Raw genomic sequence first — 21,194 nt, 5'->3', positions numbered from 1 at the left:
CATACAAGAGTTTACTTGATCTCTTTGATGCCAGGGAGCACCAAGAGCTTGAACCTTGCTGGAGTCCAGCCCTGCCTGCCTATCTTGGAATACAGGGAAAGCATGAAGAATCTGGGCAGCCTTTGAGCCAAAATGGAATTTTGCTGCTTCTAATTTCCTCCCAGCTTTTGCAGGGGGTTGACAGCTCCATCCCAGCCAAGCCACTCCCTTTTGCAAGGCACACACAGACCTTGCTGGAAGCTCAGGGTTCTTGAAGGGGCTGCTGCAGCTGGAAACAGGAGCCGTTGTTGAATTTTTCAGGCTGCTTAACCCCTCCATCCCAAATGCCACCAAGTGGCTGAGGAAGGACAGAAAAATATTTCCTTGGAAAAAGGGAGGCCAAAAGCTTGGAAAAGGATGAAAGAAACACTCTGATGATGATGATAATGACAAGAAAAAAATTATTTTTGACAGCAAGTGAACACCCGCCGCCCTCCAGCCCTCCCAGACTGGCAGGCCGAGTGGTGCCATTTCCATGGCATGAGGTGCTGGTAGCCTGGGCAGAGAAACCAGAAAGCCACGGTCAGTGGCAGCAGGCTCCTGTCCCCTGTGTCCCACCATGGCCTGTGCATGGGCCAGGCTGCTGGCTGTGCTCAGAGCCCAAACCTCCCGACCATTCTCTCATTTTTAGAGGAGAGCAGCATGGCAGGCCACGCTCCACCTCTTCTGCTTAAGCATGGCACAGCAACCTCCTCAGCAGCTGCAAGAGCAAGATTCTCGTGTGCCCGCTGCCCTCTGCCCCAAGCCCTTCTGCCACCTGTGCTGTGGAGCCGGGTACCCACCTCTGGAGACCTGCTGCCAGGAGAGGAGCTGATCCCACACGAGCTCCTTGTCCTTCCTGAAGGGGATGTCCCCACACACTGTGGCCCCCCGGGGTAGCGCCAGCACTGGACGGGCTCCACGGATGGCGCCAGCGCTTCCCCACCCGGTCCAGGCACTGGGTGCAATCTTCCTGGAAAAAACAAAGAACAATTGCATCAAAGTGAATTCTGAACAAGACCTGGAAACAAGGAAAAGCGCCAAAGGTTATGACAGTTTCACAGGCCTGGGGAAGGTCTGACCACTACATGTGAGAATGAAACCTCTCCACAGGTGGGGACAAACCCCACCTTTCCCACCTGTGAGTCCATCTCTTCCTCAAGCGCCTGCAAAGCAGAGCAGCTGGGGCATGGCTTCAGAACCCTTCCCTCTCTGCTGCTCCCCATCCACACAGATGGATGCTTTGGTCAGGCTGGCTGCCCCCACCCCAGTCTGTGGCAGGCATGCTGGCAGAAACTGTCAGCAAGGCCAGGAGCCAGCTCCCCTTCCACAACACCCGTCCCCTGTCCCGACAAAAAGCAGCTGGGCAGGTGGCAGAAAGATTAATATTCCCCATTGCCACCGAGCGGGGAACCTGCGGCGCGTGGCCGGGCCAAGCCCTGCCGTGCCTGGAAGCACGAGCATCGTCCCCACCCCTGTGCCAGCTGGGAACTCATCGATTTTGTCGGGGTGCAGAGTGTGTCCTCCGGGAAGGGGCCGCAACCAAAGCCCATCGGCTTTGTCCCGCCAGCAGCCAGCTCCAGGATGGCGTTCTCCAGCTCCACGTCGTGCTCCAGAAGAACACGCCAGCTGTGCCTCGGCTTGCAGGGACATCGTGATGCCATTGAGCTGCAGGGGGATGTTTCCCTCTTCCAGTCCGGGGCAACTTCACCACACTGTGCCACGACTTCTCCAATAAGATGGGGAGCCCTGAGCTGCTCCCTCCACAACTCACCAGGGACCCATGGAAGTATCTCCTGGGCCGCGCTCTCTGCTCCGTGCCGCGGCCACACGGAAAAGCTCTGGGGATTTCTCTGAGCACCACGAGACGTGAGCAGCCGGAACTTCCTGGGCTCCTGCATCCTACTGTGCAGAGGGATGGATCTCTGCTGTCTCCTGGGCCAGGTGGGGCTTCTGCAGCCAAGAATGCTCTACAAGGTCTTCCAGGCATGACTGTCTGCAGACACCTGATGAGGTGCTGGCACTTTGCAGAGAGAAACCAGAAAATGCTGGATAACTCCTGGCCATGCTCTCCCAGATTCCACAGTGCCCATGCCACACTAGGAGTGCTCAGAGCTGCACCCAAAGCCTCCCATCCATCTTCCCTTTCGGAGGTGAGCAGCACAGAGACACACGTGCCACCTCCTCCTGCTAAGCCCAGGAGATCAACCTCCTCATTAGCTGCAAGAACAGGATGCTGATGTGCCAACTGCCCACTCCCAAACCTGTTCTTGTTCCCGTGCCCTGAAGGCACATCTCCACCTTGAGACACGTGGGGCGGGAAGAAGAGCTGGCCCCGGACGATGTCCTCTCCGGTTCTGAAAGGAAGGTGCCCGCACACCAGATGATAGAGCAGAATGCCCAGGGACCAGATGGTGGCTGGCTGGCCCTGGTAGCAGCCAAAGAAGATCCACTCTGGGGGGTAGTACTCTTGCATTCCTATGGGACACGGGCACAGCTCATCAGGCCTATGCTACTGCATCCCTCCCAGCCAGCTCCACAACAGCCAGCCCCTGCCCCTCCGAAAAGCAGCTTGGTTGCAGCTGGCTGAAGAAGGATTCCCCCTTCCTCCCTGTAAGAGTTGGTCCAAATTTTCTCTGATCTGCCTCGCCAGCATCATCAGAGACTGAGACCCCAGGACCCCACCACTCACTCTGGACATGAGTTCTGGCCTGGCTGAGGTGAATGCTTGCCAAGGGACTGTTTGTTGGTGTGCTTGGAGCTTGCCATGGTACGCTGCTCTCAAGAGCAGGGAAAGCACCCTGTTCCTGCACCTGTTTCATGGAGTGACGATCTCCTCATACAATAGTCCATAAATCTCCCCACCTTTTGGCCAGAGACCACTCGCTTTGAAAAAGTACTATGAAAAGTGACTTTTTTAAAGAGACTTTGAGATCTCTTTCTCCCTGATGGATTGAAGATGCATCTATCATCGGATGACCACAAGGATGCGTCCCATCTGTTGGTAGCTATATCCCATCCTTTCTCTCTCTCTCTCTCTCCCCTTTTACTTCGTTTCCTTTGCCTCTTTCTCTCTCTCTCTCTCTCTCTTCTATCACAAAACTGAATTGCTAACACGCAATAAACTGCATTACTGCTTTCTGTTGAATAAAACCTGAGTATCTTGCTTTTTGTCTTTTACACCCTGGGGTCAAAAGAACCATCACGACTCCCGCTCAGGTTGAGCTGATAGTGACATTAAATTGGCGTCACGGACAGGATTTCTGACACACTGAAGGGCTGCTGGTTTTGTGTAGTCTGTAAGAGGAGAAGGATGTCTTGCCTCAGCCACACCTAATTGGCCACCTCGACAGGGTGAGTCAGACTAGAAAGCAAGGGGGGCATTTCAGATTTCCCGCAAACTGCACGCACTTGCGTGAAAAGCATCCCTACGCTCGTTTGAGGGCTCTGTCTTCAGAAATTCACAAAAGATCTCTTGGTACAAAAGGCAGAACTGTGCTGTTCTTGTTGTTTTTTGTTTGTGTATGTAACTCTAGTCTCTTCACCCACCCAGGGAAGAGAGGGGGCTGTACACAGCAAAATCTGTGTGTGTAACTAAGTGTTGACCTCCCTTAGTGGTTTTACATTCCCCCTCACAAAACAACTGAAATTCATAGTGCACACTCTGTTATTGTTGTTATTGTTGGGGTTTTGGTTGGTTGGTTGGTTGGTTTGTTTTTTGTTTTGTTTTGTTTCATTTTTTGACTGTTTGGGATCACGAAGAGACAAGCTGGTTTTGTGACTACAGTAGCACCTCCCAAGCAGGGTGGTCTCTTCACCCACCCAGGGAAGAGAGGGGGCTGAGCACAGTGAAAGTTGTGCGTGTAACTAAGTGTTGAACTCCCTGAAGTGTTTTTTTTCCCCCTAGCAAAAATTACTGAAAATCATAATACTAAAGATAAAGCTGTGTTTTTCACTTTATTAGCTAAATATAACACCAGACCCTCCCAAGGGGGAGAAGATTGGGCACACAGCAACTGGTTTAATTTAGAAAATATGATTGATAGGATACATTCTTTACAACATGAAACAAAATTCAAACTGGGCAGAAATAAGACCATTCTCAGAATCGTTGGAGTGGTTGAGAAAAAGTCTCCGAATGTATTCAGGAACGGACCCTGATTCCCCAGTCGGGGAAGTCCTTTTAAAAACACAGTTTGTTGGGAGACCATGGGAAGGCATAACAGAGGAAGTTCGAGAAAATAGAAGGATGGCAGGAAAAAGGGTTATAGCACCTACTTAGAGAAGTGCAGCAGGTTTATACGAGAAGGGAAGAAGAGCAGCAGAAAGCACAAGTAAAGGTGTTGGTAGCAGCTGTGAGGGAAGCACAAAAGCAGGAGAGGGTCCAAGATAATGTGAAACCAACACAGAACGGTCAACCTCAGAAGAAACGAAGCCTCTCCCAGAAGAACACAGACAATCAAAGGGATGCACCAGAGTACTTCTATTGTAAGAAAAAAGGCCATTTCAAGAGAGAGTGTAAGAAGAGGATGAGAGACAAGAAGATTTTCCAGGAAGATAAGACGTGTCAGGGGCTTTCTCATTTAGGGTACAGACCATCCAGAGAGCCCCTGGTAAAGCTGAGAACGGGAACCCAAAAACTTGAATTCATATTCACAGTGGATTCAGGAGCTGAGCAAAGTACTGTTCAGCAGTTGCCCCCAGGATGTACTAGAAGCAACGATACTATGGTGGTTATTGGGGCAAAAGGGGAACCAGTCAAGGTTCCAGTAATTAAAGATGTAGAAATAGAATCAGAGACCAGGTTTTGTTTAGGGAATATGCTATTAGTCGAGGAAGCTTATTATAACTTGCTAGGGAGAGATTTAATGGTAGCTTTGGAATTAAGTCTGATTGTACAGGGATCCCGGCTCATGGTAAGTCCATATAAATTAACAATAGAGGATGAGAAAAGAATAGATCCTAAAGTCTGGCACACCCAAATGGAAGCTGGAAAACTAGAAATGGAGCAGATTCACATTGAAATTGATAGGCCAGAGGATCCCATTAGAATTAAACAATACCCCATTCCTATGGAAAGAAGGAAAGGATTGAAACCTGTAATAGAAGACCTATTGAAAAAGGGGGCTTTGAAACCCTGCATGTCTAGACATAACACTCCTGTCTCGGCAGTACGGAAGACTGATGGTAGCTACAGGTTAGTACAAGACTGAGAGCTGTGAAGTGGAGAACTAGAACATTATTTCCTACTGCCTCAAATTCATACACTATATTAAATAATGTTTCTCCTGAAGATACCTGGCATAGTGTAGGTTTAAAAGATGCATTTTGGGCCTGCACCCTAGCCGAAGACAGTCGGGACTACTTTGCCTTTCAATGGGAAGATCCAGATACAAACAGAAAGCAACAACACAAGGAGACTCCTTTGCCACAGGGGTTTCTAGACTCACCAAACCTGTTCAGCCAACAGTTGCTGAGTCAGTTTGTGCAAGTAGAAGGGACCAAATTTTTACAAAATGTGGATGATCTACTGGTAGCAGGTCCAAAAGAGGAAGATATAAGAACAAGTTCCATAGCATTACTAAATTTCCTAGGGGACAAAGGATTAAAGGTTTCCAAGTCAAAACTCCAGTTTACCGAACCTGAGGTTAAATATCTGGGACATTGGCTAACAAAAGGGAAAAAGAAGTTAGACCCTGAAAGAGTAGCAGAGATTGTTGCCCTACCCTCCCCACAAACAAAAAGGAAAATAAGGCAGCTACTGAGACTTTTGGGATATTGCAGACAGTGTATTGAAGGATATAGTGAAAAGGTAAAATTCCTATATGAAAAGCTCACTACTGATAGATTAAAATGGACCAAACAAGATGAGGAAGGATTCAAGGAGATAAAAGAAACACTCATGACAGCTCCAGTATTGAGTCTTCCTGATATATGTCCCAGTCTGAGGTTTCTCCTTTGCCCCGAGATCACCCCAGAGGGACACGAAGGTGGTTCAAACCCTGGTTTTCTCTGAAGCAGCTGAAGAGAGATTGCCGGAGATGGTTTTCTCTTGTTCCAAGGATTGTTTATTGTTTCATATCTCAGAGACTTTTTGCCTGGCCAGCAGGGTCTGCTCAGCCTGGCATCCATGGTGGAATCTGCCTGGTGAAGGCAGGGCTGATCTTATATAGTTTGTACTACGTATTATATGTTTGCAAAATTTTCCCAATACAATACAATTTTATTAAATGGTCCAGCCCTGACCCCATCCAATCCAAGAGTGCCAACGTGTCACCCAACATGGGTGACATGGAGAAGAAGGAGGAAAAGGTGTCCACCCCCCAAATTCTCCATCTTGGCCACGTGTCCCTTATCATAAACATTCAAAAAAAACTATTTATCTACGTTCTAACAATCTAATTTACACTTTACTAATTTTGGCAGCTTGTTTCCATTCTCCTTGTGCTGACAACTTCCCCCAGGGGTTAGAATTCAGCACCTGTGACACCAGGGTCTCACTCAGAGGTCTTTGAGACCCTTGACAGGGCAGTTTTGAGACCTCCAAGGAGGCCAGGGGTACGCCCTGGGTTCCCACATCTCCCCCCACTGCTTGCACCAAGAACACCCTTTTCACAGCTTTGTTCAAGGCACGCTGAGTGCATGGGAGGATGCATGGCAAAGCAATGAGAATAGTAACAAGCCCCACTAATATATAAAAACCTACTTTCAAAATTTCTTTTTACAAAGGTTAAAGATCAAAAAGGTCAAACAGACCATCCAGGCACGATAACTGTGCTAGAACTCAGAAGGATGGTTTGTTTGAGACTACAATATAATTGCTATATACATTCTGATTCGGAGTAACATCCATTGCTTGGTTCTCTGTCACCCCTAAAACATCAAATATAATTCAAAAATCCATTGTCGAACCAAAAATTTCTAATTCTTTTGGTTTGAAAAAGGCCACAGGGAGAAATTGAACCCACACATGCCATCCGTCCACTGGAGTTGTCACAACTCACATCACCCATGAAGGGATGCCCTCCGGAATGGGCCATTCTTTCACTGGCAATCCCACCAGACATGTTGAAAATGGCTTCTTTGCCTGGAATGCCTCAAACAAATTGTTTCCAACCCCACTGTCCATGCTAAATTTTCCCAAACATTCTCCCTTGGCTGCATCACTGGTCAATCCACTATGTTACCTAACATAGTTGACAAAAGATAAGATACAACAGCATATAAACAAATATGTTTCACTGTCAGTCCTTAAGTCTTTTGTATCTTGTTTGAAGAGAAGTTCACATCCTTTTTCCTTGATGTCTGCCAACACTCCCCTTGGAATCCTGAGGGCTTGTTGTGCTGGATCATTGTGAGGAGGGTCTCCTGCTAATTCTGCCATGGTGAGGTTAGCATGAGCATCACCTTGGTATTTCTTTCGCAGCTCCTCCAAAGCTCTTCTCCATCTGCTCTCCCACATAAGTCCTTGTGTGTCAGTAAGTATCAATGACACAAGAGATTTCATGTCATATGGAGTCAAGTCATATTCATTGAAAATACCTTTTAAAAACTGTTTAAAATATGAAGATCCCAATCCATAATCTCTAATTGCCTTAATAAAATTTTTAACTAAATCATGATTTAATTTTTGCCATCTTGGGTTTTGTCCTTGTGGGTCATAATTCACTGGCATGGCTATTTCACCAGTCCCAATTGCAGGACATTCTCTGCTTCTTGTCAAGTCCATTCTAATATTTGCCCAATCAACTAAAGTATCTTGAGCTGCTGTTGCAGGTCTGTGTGTCTCTATAGGAATTTGTCTGCTCAAAGGTGTTACTTGTTGAGATTGAGGCCAAGCTGCTGCCTCATTCATTTTTTGATTCATTGGTATTGTAGAAATCTGTGGTCCTTGCTGCATTGTTCATTGAAAAGTCCCTGCCCGTCATTGTCATCAACCTTGTTCTTCCTTTATTATCACTTGTGCTGTCATTTCTAAATCTGTAAGAATTGTCCTTGAAGATCTGTAAGATAGGAAAACCCATTCTATAATTAAAATAGAGTCTTTTTTGTGTTTGTCCCACTGAAAAATCAAACCATATAGCTGTGTTTCTTCTCCCAACACTGCTAAATGGAATGGTAAAGAATCCACATATCGGTGTGCTTGTCTGTCTTGTATAATTTCTGCAACTTTTTGCAAGTTTGCTTGTGCTTCTGGCATAAGTGTCCTGGGGGATTTGATGTTGTCGTCTCCTTTCAGAAGATCGAACAACGATGAAAGGTCTTCATTCGTGATTCTCAAAATTGATCTCATCCAGTTGATCTCTCCAAGGAGTTGCTGCAGGTCTTGGAGATTGTTGACTTTTGAGCTGATCTCTAATTTTTGAGGTTTGATTGTCTGTTCGGTGATTTTCCATCCAAGGTATTTCCAGGGTGCGATTTCTTGAATCTTTGAAGTGCTGACTTCGAGTCCTGCTTTTTGTATTTCTTCGATCACACAAGCATGGACTTCTTGCAGTTCTCGGTTTGTTGACGGAGCAATGAGCAAATCATCCATTTGGTGTACGATTCTTGTTTTGGGATATTTGTGTCTTGCTGGAGCCAAAGTTTGTGCCACATACCATTGACAAATCATTGGCGAGTTCTTGAGGCCTTGGGGTAAAACAACCCAATGATACCTCTTCATCGGCTCCTCTCTGTTCAAACATGGAACAGAAAATGCCATCCGGTGAGCATTGTCTTCATGAAGTGGAATACTGAAAAAGCAGTCTTTGAGGTCAATAATAACAAGAGGCCAGTCTCTGGGAATCATCGTGAGTGATGGAAGTCCTTGCTGTAGAGGTCCCATCTCCACCACTATTTCATTCAATTTTCTGAGGTTGTGAAGCAATCTCCACGATCCAGAAGACTTTTTTGAATGACAAACACTGTAAAATTCCAAGGGCTGTTTGTCGGTTTTATGTGTCCTTTTTCTAGTTGTTCTTTCACCAAAAAAAAATCCTTTGTCAGGTACATGTTCCACTGTGAAAGGAGATCTCTTCCCCATACAGTGAATGGCTTTTGCATGATAAATGAATGAGTAATAGCTGTCTTCTGTCCAGGTCCTGTGAATGTTATTGAATTTTCGCTTTGGAGGCATACAGAACTTCCTCCAATGCCTGTGATTTGGTCCAAAGGTACAATCAAGTTCCATTATCGAGGTCAGAAAATATATGAAATATATGAAATGAGTGTCACGTCCGGTGTTCACCATCCCTGTGATGGTTATTTTCCTGTTATGGTATATCAAGTCCCAAGTAATAGTTGGCTGTTCACGGGTTATGTACTTCAACCATAACGCGTGTACTTCGACATGGTCATTGTAGTGTGGATGCCCTTTGCCCATCGCCAGCATTGCTTGATGCTCCAATGGATGTGATGGCAGAGCTATCGCTTTTGCCAGCTGAGTATTTTGTGGAATTGTCAATGGGGGTCGAAGAGCCCTTGCTAAAATTGTCAGCTCTTCGAAGCAGTCTGCTGAAACAACAGTAGGATATATTGTCAGTCCAAAAATGCTGCACTGCTCTCTGCCTATTATCAAAAAATCTTGTCTCTTTCTGCACGGTGCTTTGAATCCTGTAGGTATAGATGCAGATTCTTCATTCAAAAAAAGCAAACCACTTTTGAAGCTGACAGGATGTACTGCATTCCTGGTGGCAGCAAATCCCTGTCCCAGGGGATGTCCCCTAACGCCCTGCTGAGGGAGTCAGATTGACGTTCCCCAACAACTGTATTGTCTGTGCCGGTGTTGTTGCTGTTCCTTGTTGCACCGCCATCATTTCTGTAGTAGCACAAGGTGATCCTGCACTTTTCTTTGTGTTTTTTGGCAGTGGCAATGGTTTTCCGTCCACATCCGTCAGAGAACAACATTCACTTGCCAGATGTCTTCCTCTGCGACATCTAGGGTAAAGTTCTGGTAGCTTGGAAGTCTTTGTGGATTGAGGACAATTTTTCCTAAAATGTCCAAAACCCCCACAGTTGTAGCATTGTATTTCAGATGGATTCTTTTTTTTCTTGAAATATGCAAAAATCTTTTCATGTTGTTCTTGAAGAACTTCTGTCATTTGCTCCTTGACAACTGAAGCTGTATGTTGTGGTGTTCCAATCTTGCTGCAGGCTTCGACCATCTCCGTCAAGGATGGCTCACCTGGCAAAGCACTGATGACTCTTTTGCATTCTGGATTTGCATTGGCAAATGCAAGGGTCTTCAGCAGATATGGTCTGGCTGTTTCTTCTGTAATTTGTCTATCGATAGCTTGTGTAAGTTTGTCAACAAATGAGGAAAAAGATTCAGTTGGTCCTTGTTTGATTTCTGTGTAAATAATATCATGTGTCCCTGCTGGTGAAACTTGAAGAACTGCCTTGCGAGCTGTTTCCTTGATGTCTTCCAGGATTGGCTTCTGCTTGCATTTTGTCTGGACATTGTTTCATGTATCTCATTGACTTCCATTTTTGTCCTCTCTCTGTGGAGACACAAACAGAACCCTTCCCCCAAATCCTTACTTTGAAAGCTTTTCAACTTTCTCTGTCTCTAAATTTTTTATCAAATTTGAGGAATTTTCACTTCTACTATTATTGCAACTATTATCTAACAAAAAAACAAAACCCAAAGTTTTCAATCTTCTGCAAGTAAACACAATACAATAATTAACAATACTTTAAACAACAGATATGCATTTACAAGATTAGATAATCATCAATTTTAAAAAACTGTGTCATCACCTCAGGGTCTGCAGACAGCTGACAAACCTTGATTCAATGAGGAATTAGATGGTCATCTCTGGAAAATGAACACCAAATTCACTTCAAAGTCAGGTTCAGCTGTTATATTGATAAGTCAAATTGCCAATCCAAATGACTGGAATATTATTTTGATGCAGAAAACACCTGGGTTTACACAATTTCTCTTTCAGTTAGAATCAAGGCTTGGCCAGAGCCTAAACTCTAATTGGAAGAGAACTCCTGACATCATCTTCTTAAAGAAAAAACTGACAACTCTTTTAACAACAAAGCTATCATTAAAGATTTCAAAAAGAAATCAAATTCCTCTAGCAACTCATTTTCTCTAAAATTCATTTTTAGGGTAAGATACTGTGAACATGGCAAGACACTGCAGTGCTTCTGTGATAGCAACTCAGGAAAACCATAACACTATGAATTTTTTCTGAGAATGAAGCTCAAATAATTTTCTGGAATTCTGCAAAATATTCAAAACCATGAGATAGCACAGTGCCAGGTCACAAAAGACCTGCCAAAATAAAAGAGAGAATTAATAAAAAGAAAACAAAGAAACATTAAGTTCACAACTTAGCTGATTATCTTCATATATTTGATTCAAGGACATGTCTGGAGGCTTTCCAAAACTTACTTAAAATGTTGAAAGATTTCAGATTAAACAATGAAACAGAAAACAAAATTGTTCTGTGATATAGAATTGATACAATCTTATTACAGTGTTTTTAACATTAAATACAGAAACTAAATTTAAATTTTAAAATCCATCTCAAAATCTATTGATTTATATTGACAATATTGCAAATACTTATAAACTGGCTTTTCAAAAACAATTAACTATAGGAAAATTAAAACTCAATGTTGACATTAAAATAAATGTCCACTCATATCTGACCAATAACAGATCACTAAATATCGATGATACGTATTCAAATAAAATACAAAACACCTTTTTATACCTTCAATTATTAAAATTATTAAAATCATTAAAATACCTAATACTATTAAAATACCTTCACCATTCTTAAAGTTTCAGCTATTTTTTTTTCTTTTACAGCAATGCAAAACAGACACTGGCAGGAAAAGCACTCCCAATTCCTTCCTGGGGCTCTCTGCATCACTTCCACTGCTCTCGCTGTCATTCCCAGTGCTCCCAGTATCACTCCCAGCACCGCGTGGGTCGCAGCCGCTTTGTAACTGCCCAGGGCAAAGCGCGGCTCCTTTTAGATGTCGGTACCGGCCTGGGCCAGGCTGAGAGCAGAGGAGGAGTGGGAGGAAGAGGAGGAGCGATTTTGCAACTGCGCTCTTTCCTCACCCGCAGCTCCCCCAGGTGTGGTGCCATCGCTCCCCCAAAAACCCGCAGGTGAGCGGGGAGGGGGAACTCGCCCCAAATCCATCATGGGAGGCACTGGGAGGGTTTTATTTTGAAGTTCAGGGGATGTTTGGATCTTGCAGGAGCCCAAAGCCAACCCGGAAATGGCCCTGACGGGATCTCGGCGGCTCCTCGGCTCTGCGGATCCCCGGCAGAGCCGGGGGGGAAGGCGGGAGCCCCGGAGCGGGGAGAGCGCAGAGGGACGATCCCGGAGCCGGGGGACCCCCGGCAGCCTGGAGGGGTGCGGAAGGTTGGTGCTGAGCGGGCTCCGGGCCCCCGAGGCTGAAAGGGGCGCTGACTGCTCCAGCTGCCCTTGGGCAGCGCCACCATCAAACCCAACGCACTCAGCCCTTCTTTTCCCCCCCAAACCAGGATTTCCCAAACCATTGGCACCAAGGAGGAGGACAAGGAGGAGGAGGCCGTGAGCACAAGGTTGATGGCCCAGGAGCCGCAGGCAGGTGAGGAGGAAGTCAGTGCCTTTTTCCCCCTGTGTCCTGCTCCATCTCCCAGCCCAGCACGGCCCCGGCTGCAGCACAGCCCTGGGGGGATCTCCTTGCCCTTGCCTCTGGCATGGAGGCAAATCCCATCCTCTCCTTGTCCTTCCTCCCCCAGACAAGGAGCTGAGCACGGACACCAGGGAGGATAAATCCCCGCGGCACAGCCTCGGGCAAGAGGCCGTTTGCAGCGGCTCCACGGCGCAGGAATCCAATGGGAAGGAAAAGCCCCGCAGATCCCGCAGCAGGAGGGGCTGCAAACGCACAGCCCGGGGATCCCAGCAGGAAAGAGCCAGCCGGGGAGGCGGCCGGAGCTTGGAGCTGGGGCTGCGTGAGCAGCTTCACCATGGGGAGAAGCCCCACAAGTGCTCGGAATGTGGGGAGGGCTTCAGTGTGAAAAGCAACCTCATCAGACACCAGAGAATCCACATGGGGAACAGCCCTACGAATGTGGAGAGTGTGGGCAGAGATTCACAGACAGCTCAAACCTGACTGTGCACCAGAGGAGACACACTGGGGAGAGGCCCTACGAGTGTGATAAATGCAGGAAGATGTTTCAGAGCCACCCCCCTCTCCTCATGCACTATCACACTCACATGGATGAGAGGCCTTATGAGTGTCATAACTGCGGGAAGGGCTTCAAGCTCAACTCTGCCCTCGTCAGGCACAGACTTATCCACACCAGGGAGAGACCCTACGAGTGTCCTGAGTGTGGGAAGAGCTTCTCAAGGGGCTCTACCTTGACCCAACACCAATGGAGTGTCCACTGAGGGAAGCCCTGTGAGTGCCCTGAGTGCGGGAAGAGTTTCATGCTGTGCTCAGCTCCATCCCCCATGGCAGGACTGGATGATCCCCAGTGACCCCCAGTGGGCAGAGCCCCCCTGAGCCCTGGTGCTGCTGATCCATGTTGGGAAGACACCTGGCTGGTGGCTCCACATCCTCCTGGCTCATGGTGGCCTGGATTTTCTTTTCATTTCTCTTTGTCTTTCTCAAGCATCCAAAGCCAGAGTAAAAATGAGCATGTTGAACAAAGGTATGGTTGGGGACTTGGAGGGATCTTCCAGAAGATGTGAAGGATGCTGGGTTTGAGGAACAGGAAGCTGGTCCCTATTTCAGAATGGGGCAGAGCAGATGTTTATGGGACAGGAGCCCTTTGGTGCTCTCAGGGACCTGCAGCTTGCAAGGTGCTCTGCTCTCCCTCAGCTCCTCTCTGAGAGATGCCAATCCCAGCTCAGCACCTCAGGGCACTGGGGTACTGCAAGTGGCACTGCCTGTTCATGGGCAGACAACTGATGTCTGCCTGCAAAGGGGCACAGGTTTAGTACTTGCACACTTCATAATATGCAAGCACATCTTTATTACCTGGGTCATTGGAGTATGTCCTGGTTCAGGGCAAATTTGGGAGGAAACTCCAAAAGGGATCCCCCTAGAAAGGAGATTCAAGCCCCTCCTCCTACTGCTTCAGGAAAAGATTTCCTTGGAGAAAAGTGGAAAGACCCCTATTTGTTTAACAAGTGAAGTATTGACAAGCATAAAAAGGGAAAAATATTGAACAATAAAATCTCTCGCTGTTCTGAAGAGATGGCAAATTCAGAAAGTCCTTTTTGTGGGTGTTGCTCAGCTCAGTCTCTTTTCAGTCCCTCTGGTGCTGGAATGCAGCGTCCCAGGCCCCAGTGGGTCACAGGTGTGAGCTCCTGGTGTTCTTCTGGGTTTTCAGTGCAGAGCAGGTTTGAATAGTTCCAAGAAAAAGAAAAATCACAGTCTAGGGAACTTCACTGCCTCAGCTAGCTAAAAAATTACTGACTAAAAAACAGAGGAGAGCTCTCACTGCCTGTCCATGCTGCAGACAACAGAGTTAGGAGAAGAAAAGCTGAAGCTCTTATCTATAGATTTTGAAAGCAACTGCCTCAGACATTCCACTGCTTCTTCTTCTCCACCCACTTCACTCTCAAATCTTAAAGGTTAAAACTTCTTTCTGGACTAAACAGATGGATGAGGATAAAATTCAGCATCATAAAGTCACCCCAGGACAAGATGTAAGCTGAGTTAAATGGTGTTAAGTGTTGTTCTTTTCCTAAATTAAGTTTAATATAAGTTATAAGCTGAGTTAAATACTGTTAGGAGTTATTCCTCTGTTAAATTGTTATAGGTTATAAATTAGGTTAAATACTGGTAAGTGTTGTTCCTTTGCTAAATTGTTAAGATTAAGGTATAAGTTAAGATTAAGGTATAAGTTAAGTCCTGTTAAGTTTGAGCTCTCTTGGGCTTTTATGCCACATTCCTTTTATCCTTGCCCTCACTGTCCTTTTGTCACACCCACCTGAGCACACACACACGGACAGTTCTCGGTCCATTTCTGGTTTGATTGACTGGATTTTGTTTGTTTTTGTTGTTGCTTTGTTTCCTTGGTGTGCCTGAAGTGTCCAGTCAGGAGTAGGGTGACTCTTGCCAAGGAGTCGTGCTGTAGCTTAACATTAAATCTGGTTTTTGCTGATCCTGTGCTGGGGATTTTTTAAATGCTCTCAGCCCCTGGCTCATAACAGGGTGAAGGAGCCCTGGCCCAGGCTCTGGCCCTGGGACACGGGGATGCTGCCGGGGGTCCCTGTCCCCCTGTGCCACCCCCAGGGCCCGGCCCCTGTCCCCGTGTCAGGCTCTGGGGTCGATCTCATGGGATATCGTCTGGGGGAGGCTGTGGCATGGGGGGCGGGGGGACCTGGGGGGGACAGGGGACCCCCCTGTGCACGAGCAGCGTTGGACTGTGAGGGGGGAACGGGGCAGAGTGACCTCCCCAGTGACCTCACACAGCCCTGTGATGTCACAGAGCTCTGTGATGTCACACAGCACCCTATGATGTCTCACCACCCCCTGTGATGTCACACAGCACCATATGATGTCACACAGCTCTGTGATGTCACACAGCACCCTATGATGTCACACAACCCCCTATAATGTCACACAGCCCATGTGATGTCACACAGTCCTGTGATGTCACACAACCCATGTGCTGTCACACAACCCATGTGCTGTCACACAGCACCCTGTGATGTCATACACTCCCTGTGATGTCATATAACCCCTGTGATGCCATACAGCCTCTGTGATCTGTGAAGTCACAGTCATTGCTGTGATGTCACACAATCTGCCCTGGGATGTCACACGGCCATTCTGTGATGTCACAGCCTGCTCCAGGATGTCAAAGACCCTCTCTGATGTCACATAGCCACCCTGTCATGGCAGAACACACTCTCTGATGCCACAGCCTTCTCTGGGACATCACACAGCTGCTCTGTAATGTCACAGCCTGCTGTCTGATATCACAGAGCCACCCTCTATGATGGCACAGTCTCCTCTGTGACCTCACTGCCCTCTCTATGGTGTCACACAGCCGTCCAGCGCTGTCACAGCCCACTCAGCAATATCACAGCCTGTTCTGTGATGTCACAGCCCAATCTGTGACCTCACACAACCCCCCTGTGCTGTCACACAGCCCCTTTCTGACATCACAGCTGCTCTCTGCCTCCATGACACAGCCACAGAGCTGCTGCTGTGCCACAGCCCCCTCTGGGACATGGCAGGGGTTGGAAATAGATTTGGATTGGGAACATAAGGGAGAGTTGTTCCTGGCTCGATGGGCCCATGATGCCTCAGGCACCGTGCTTGGCCACCAACCAGCTGGGACAGGACAGGCACCGCATGTTCTGGGCACTCAGCCCAGAGCTGGCCCTGGAGGTGACACCACAGGGAACCACTGGACACCACTGGAGCACAGGTGGGGTCACACGGGGTCACCGGTGTATGCCAGCACCAAGTTGTGTACTGTGAAATGCTACTGGAGAATTGTGATTTTTAGTAGTCTAAACTCCACCAATCTGAGTGGAGCACAATGAGATCAGCAGAAGACCCTCCCAGCCTGCCTATTATTGTGATTTAAGCCTGACGGGGGGAAAGAATGAGAGCTTAGGTTTTCTGTCTTCTATGAATTCACAGTCGTGGATGGTGTCCTGGAGCCTGAGCTGTGGCAGGTCCATGTGGAGGTGTCTGTATTTAGGGCAGCAGGGTGTGAAAGAGAGTGCTAATTTGCTTTCTGTGTCTCTCTGCTTCTCGGTGTGTGCAGGGGGGATCAGAGGTTTGAACACTCTCTGCTCATCTCTTTTGAGGCTGTTTCACTCTGCAGGGTGTGATGATGGTCGCTGAAACCTGAGCCTGTGTCCCTTTCCAAGGGACTCTGTGTGATCATTCTAAGGCCATGCATCTCAATAAAGTCATTGGCAATGCACTGCTTTCATTAATGGCTATTTCTTGGGGATGTTCTGGGTGGTTTTGGATGCCTGTGTGGAATTTGAACACACTCCTCTACCCTGACAGCTGCTTTTGAATACATCAGAAACAGATCTTTTTTTGTCTTGAGAATTATTCTGTAAGAAGTTGGATATTAGTGAAGGGTTTGGGTATTACTGTTAGAGATCCAATTTCTCTGTTTCCTCACACGCTTGGCCCAGTGTATTTAGAACTGGCGTCTCACAAATATTCTGTGTCCAACTGCAGTTAGCTGAACTTGGGGAAAAAACTCCATTTCAAAACAGCCCCACTTATCTGAGCAGTTGAACCCTTCACAGCACAGTCTTCCATAACACATTTTCCTTTATAAACCAAACCAAAAATCTCATTTAATGCATGATTTGCTAACAGTGTTGGGTAATAAGAAGTATTTGTAAGTCTCTTTTTTTTTTTTTTTTTTTTTTTTGTCAGGCATTTTAGTATTAAAAACATTGTAGCAACTGCCATAAGCCAAAACTGTGCATATGGGAAGAGATGCAAGGGACACAGTAGATTACATCACCTGGCAAGAGTTCTGCTTTGTTCTGCATTCATCTTTAGCCATTTGTGAGTTAAACAGCATGTTCACAGTTTTGTCCTCAGGCTGGCAATTTTGGTTTCTGTCTCAGTGTTTCAGGCTGCTTTCAAACCAGCAGTTTTACTAATAGAGCAGCTCTGCCCTCCCTGACCTGCTTTGCTGTCCTCAGACTTCCCGGTACAAGCATCTCTGTGGCTGCTTAATGAATCAGGTGTGGGGACTGATCTGAGTAGAGGAAAAAGTCATTGAATCCAACCCTTGTGGGTTTGAGTCAGCCCAGCTCAGTGTGAATGTCTGAGCAGCAGCTGAGTGCTGCAGGGAGGGCACCTAGGCCAGGCCTGCTCTGGCCCAGTGCTGCTTGTGTTGGTTGGGGTGTACGTGCACAGCACTCTGGGTGCACTGAAAGTTGTGTTTATTCTGGCTGGAGCTGTCCCTGGCAGGGGAGATCCTACTCCACTCTCCCTCCCTCTCCTGGGGCTGCTCGGTGATGCCCTGGCTGCAGGATGAGTTGTCAGGGTGCTGAGCCTGGAAACATTTCTCTTTCTCTTGCATTCTCTTTTTTAAGTTGGTGAAGTGATCCCATTCACTGAGTGATTCCACAGCCAGATCCAGTATCAGGCTGGGACATGGAAATGCATGGCTGGGACTGAGGAGGAGGCTGTGTTGGGTCAGCCTGTGCTCACTGCCAATGAAGCACAAATGAAACCACATTTGGCTCTTCAGAACAGTTCCCAGAACCATGGCCCACTGCTTGTCTTGTCTGTGCAACCCCTGCTAGAGATGAAGGCCTCTTCAAACCAGGACTGTTGGTTTGTTTAAAGAAATTAGTGTAAATAAATCCCCATGTGGGTGCAGATCTTCTCCCTATAGTGTGTTAAATACTTTACACAGAATGTCAGGAGAGGCATAGAATGTGTGTTTTGGGTGTAGTCTGGTCTTGTGTATCCCTTCTGGATTCAAATTTCTGTTTCGATTCAGTTTTAATTAACATGAGCACATAATCCAGAAGTTCTGAGGGATTACTATTGATGCTTACCTATTAAAAATTTAAACAGAAACAGACATCCCAATATATGTGCTGAACCACATCTCTGCAACTTGGACTGGGAAGCAATGTGTGAGAGTTCATTTAATGCTGCTGCTGAGTCCAAAGCCCCAGGACTTGTCTCTCCCTTTTCTCAGGAGTCTCTGTGTGGGTGGCCACTGGTGTGATCCAGGTTAGTAGTTTATCATTCCTCACAGTCCACAGAATTAGGCTCCAGGAGTTTGTTAGTGCAGAATTAAATTGGGTGCAGCTCTGCTGATTTCACTGTGCTTTCTTTGACTCTGTTTCATCCCTCCTCTGGGGGGGATGTTGGAGTGATACCTCTGAGCTGGCAGGAAGCCACAGGAGCCTCTCTGCTCTTTGAAACAGCTGAGCTCTGGCTTTTGCTGTGTGGATCAAGAGAGTGCTGCTTTTGGTAAGGTCCTTTGTTCAGTTGGGATTTTTGGTTTTGGTTTCCATCATCTTCCTGTTCCATGCTCTTTGTGACTTAGCATATGTTCTTAGCTGGTTAAGGCACAAACATTTAACTTCATTTTTTTGCAGGTTGCCTATGCTGGCACTAATTCTTGGTGTTTTGTGGTTCATAGTTGAATTCATTATTCTGTTTCAGAAACTTTGCCCGTTCCTTGTCCAAGCTATAGCTGAGGACACACATAGAACAGATGTAGATGTTTTGGAGGAGCGCTTTCTCTTAGACTGTTTATTTAGAGTATTAGGAATTCCAGCACCCTGCTATGGAAAAAATAGCTTTACTCCTTCCATTTTGCCTCTTCCTCCTGCATTCCCCTGCCCTTGTTGTGCCAGGAAGGTGGCACATGGCTGTGTATCTCAGCCAGTCTGGACTATCTTTTCCCATTTCCTTTTCTATAGTTCCCAACACTTTGGATGGCTGATCAGCATTTCTGTCTGAGTGCAAGAGCTCAATGCTGGCTGCAGGGAGCCTCCAGCTGGGGCAATCCAGGACTGGTGTCCTGCTGGCAGGATATGGGATAGCAGAGTCCCTTCTGCCCTGTGGAGCTAAAGATGCCTGGTGCTTTAGGGGCCTGCACACAATAAACCAAATTTCCCCGCTGTTCACTGTTCCATAGGTTTTTCCTCTTCCCAGTGCTGCCCTTTGTGGCTGTGTGCCTGGTGAGGCTTCTTCAGAGGACAGTTGAGTGGATAATCAGTGTTTGGGGAAAGAGCCCTTGAGGCAGAGTCCCAGGAACTGCTGTGCCTGGCAGTATGCAGAAACGGGGTGAAACTATTTCAAAGAATGCATTTACAAGATCCAAGAAATACTTGTATTTTTTACTTCTGTGTTGGTATGATGAGCATCACCTTCAGCTCCTCAGCAGTTCACCAGCTAGGTCTTGAACCAGGCAGGCTCCTTCTAGCTACAGTGGTGGACAGAAGTAAATTTTAGAGTTTAAACTTGTAAATGGACCAAGTTTGTGATCTCAAAAAAGGAAGTCCTCTGTGTGTGATAGGGAATTTGGGCTTTGGAGGAGAAGTTGAATGTTTTTACACAGGTGATGACAGTGGGAGGAATAATGATCCTCAAATCTTTGGTTTCCTTTAGGAGTAAAAATTCATTCTTACAGTCAGTGTTTCCACTGCTGGCTCTTTTCCTTGTTCCTGGAAGTGCCCTCTCTCATCAGAGGTGTAGCTGCTGCCCTGGAGTCTTTCACTCCTCACAGCAGAGCAGCTGGCTGTTCCTGCAGGAGCGCTTGGGAACTGAGCACTGGCTGCTTCTGGGCAGCCAAGGGAAGGTGTGAATGCTGGAAATGAAGCAGTGCAGGGAATAGCAGCAGCAGGAATGTGGTAACAGGTTGGAGAGTAGAGTACAAGCCCACTGTGAGCAGGGTATACACACACCAGTTGTGTTTGATAACAGCCAGACTGTCCTGGGGATTTCCTTGTCATGTGCTGGAGAGAGGAGAGAAAGAGGGAGGGTACAACAGGGATGGGGCAAACTGGGAGTGGAGGAAAATCTCAGAATGACAGAACACTCTGTATTGGAAGTGACCCACCAGGATCATTGAATCCAACTCCTGGCCCTGCCCAGGACACCCCAACAATCCCACCCTATGCATCCTTGAGAATGTTGTTCAAACGTTCCTGGAGCTCTGGCAGCTTTGGGGCCATGCCCATTCCCTGGAGAACCTGTTCAGTCCCAAAGAAAATCTTTCCCAAACATCTGGATAGCAAATCTATTCTTTTAATTCTTCCTTGATAAGAGAATTCTGTCTGGTTGAGGGGCAGTAAATGTCAAATTCCATATTCTGCTTTTGTTCACTTGGGCAAAATAAAAAGCCCATTTGGTAAACTTGTAACATCACAATGTGAAGCTGTTTTAGCTTTTCCAGTAAGTCACAGGTTTCTTAAGTGCTATGGTACTTTGTTTGTGGCTTTCAAGTGGCCAACTTTTGGGCTGACATTGAGCTCACGTGGCCCCCAAGGAGCCTGTAGGGAATGAGGCTTATTCCCTCTCCCTGTTTGTTTTTTTTCCATTCGAATTTGTAAGATGACAATATGATATTGAATTTGAAATTGATATGATATTTGAATTAGAAATTCAATGAAGCTGTTGGAAATGAATAGAATAGAAATGGATAGAAGCGAGTCAGGTTGTGGTGAAAACCTAAATGCAGGGGTAAGCCAGGTTTATTCAGTGCT

The 21,194-nt window shown here is 46.8% G+C and overlaps 1 protein-coding gene and 1 long non-coding RNA gene across 2 annotated transcripts in view; one reads left to right on the top strand and one right to left on the bottom strand.

Moving 5' to 3' along the window:
- Positions 1–15,339, top strand: part of LOC306816267 (TOG array regulator of axonemal microtubules protein 2-like) — a 28,240-nt gene extending 12,901 nt beyond the window's left edge. Inside the window, exon 9 of the mRNA XM_079332734.1 lies at positions 15,325–15,339. The gene's annotated coding sequence lies outside the window, so the exon portion shown is untranslated. The remainder of the gene's footprint in view (positions 1–15,324) is intronic.
- LOC306816268 lies at positions 418–1,509 on the bottom strand. Its single transcript, XR_013777619.1, has 2 exons — positions 822–1,509; positions 418–535 (listed from the first exon to the last, which is right to left on the bottom strand). It is a non-coding gene; the product is annotated as an uncharacterized lncRNA (long non-coding RNA).
- Positions 15,340–21,194: the final 5,855 nt, after the last annotated feature.

The sequence above is a fragment of the Erithacus rubecula genome (genome assembly GCF_903797595.1).
Source record: "Erithacus rubecula genome assembly, contig: scaffold_478_arrow_ctg1, whole genome shotgun sequence".
Taxonomy (NCBI): Eukaryota; Metazoa; Chordata; class Aves; order Passeriformes; family Muscicapidae; genus Erithacus; species Erithacus rubecula.
This window is presented reverse-complemented; position numbering and strand designations above follow the sequence as displayed.